Below are 1773 nucleotides of genomic sequence, written 5' to 3'. Positions count from 1 at the left end.
TGAGTTACAAGAGAATAACATACACAAAAAAGAAGGAGGAGAGATAAGGACGATAGATGTTTCATAGGAAAGAGGAAGCATACCACACCAGAGCACCCGCCAACCACCCACACACAAAGACTGAAAACAACATTTTGCACTATAATCGAATACGTTCACGCTAATGGGCGAAGGGTAAACAATTCAACATAACAAATGAATCACGTTACATATAAAAAGTCAGTCTGGCAAGAAACTACAAAGTGATTCGATTACGAAACAGATATTATAAGAAGCTGACGTCATGCATGAAATGATGGCGAGTTGTTGAAAATAACAGCGGACATTACAGTGAGTCGTGGTTACAGATCTAGCCTTTGTCGCAAAAAAAGTGTTAAATTAAACCGTTTGAACCTGCTTTTCAGAACAGACAAACAAATTTAGACGTGCTCAATTTCCTTGCAACATGGTAATGGTTACACAGCGCATTTTTAAGTAGACATTGGTTATGTAATGGATACATGTAATGAAGAGAGTTTTAGTTTTAGTAAGAATTTTACGGCACTCTTGCATCACAATAGGGTCGTGTATGTGCCGATGGTTAGAGGTGCAACAAGAAAGTAACAAACACAAAAAAGAGGAGGGGAGATAAAGACGATAGATGTTTGATAGGAAAGAAGAAGCAAACTACACCAGAACATCCACCAACCACCCACTCTTGTGTGTGTGTGTTTGTGTGTGTGTGTGTGTGTGTGTGTATGTGTGTGTGTGTGTGTGTGAAAGTCAAATTAAATATCATACCAACACATACGTATCATTCAGAGAGCTACATGGACGTTACCAAATCAAATACATGTATATAACCCTACGAGGTTTGCGGATTTGAATAGAAACAAAGATTACATTTTTATCTGAGCAAGATAGGTCTGATGTTCGAGGATGAAATACACCCGACGCTGTTTACTGTACCGAGAAATTAAAACCAGGTCAAGGCTGCGCATACAACCGTATATTTTGTACATTACACCGAGGCAATAAGGTCAGAACAAATCAGATAGCACAGAATTTTTACAGCAAACGTGGGGAGTTTATCCAGCACGACAAGGGTCTTATTTCGACAGGAACAAGTAGATCTAAGGGAAATATAATAATGTAATAGTAGTAGCATTGAAAAGAAGTTTAGTTTAGTAGAAGTTTTACGGCGCTCGCAACTGCATAAGGTCATATGAGCGCCAGAAGATTAGAGGTGTTACAAGAGAGTAACAAACATAAGAAAGAAGAAGGTGAGATAAGGACGATCGATTTTTGATAGGAAAGAAGAAACAAACCAACCAGAGCACCCGCCAACCACTCACAGAAAAGAAGAAGAGGGGCGGACTACATGTAACAGTGAGTGTTTTACGGCACTTGCAACACAATAAGTAGATCATATAAGTGAGGAAGAATAGAGGTGCAACAGGACAATTACAAGAGAGAGAGAGAGAGAGAGAGAGAGAGAGAGAGAGAGAGAGAGAGAGAGAGAGAGAGAGAGAGAGAGAGAGAGAGAGAGAGAGATAAGGACGATAGATGTTTGATAGGAAAGACGGAGCGAACCACACTCACCCGGGAACCACCTACAGAGCAGACTACACCGGAGCGCCTACAAAACACCCATATCAGGGGAGGAGTGGTGGAGAAGGAGGGAGGGAGGGAGGGAGGGAGTGAAGGAGGGCGGAAAAGGAAGGGGGCAGGGAGTGGGGAGAGAGAAAAGAGAGAGAGGGAGAGAGACGGAGAGAGAGAGAGAGAGAGAGAGAG

General features: G+C 41.9%; 1 protein-coding gene across 1 annotated transcript in view; it reads right to left on the bottom strand.

The window, feature by feature from the left end:
• LOC101856780 (involucrin) overlaps window positions 1–1773 on the bottom strand; it is a gene marked incomplete in the record, with an annotated part of 54076 nt that overhangs the window by 16216 nt on the left and 36087 nt on the right.

The sequence above is a fragment of the Aplysia californica genome, unplaced genomic scaffold (genome assembly GCF_000002075.1).
Source record: "Aplysia californica isolate F4 #8 unplaced genomic scaffold, AplCal3.0 scaffold00030, whole genome shotgun sequence".
In the NCBI taxonomy this organism is placed as follows: Eukaryota; Metazoa; Mollusca; class Gastropoda; order Aplysiida; family Aplysiidae; genus Aplysia; species Aplysia californica.
Note: the sequence above shows the minus strand (reverse complement) of the source record. Positions and strands in the feature narration are given on the sequence as shown.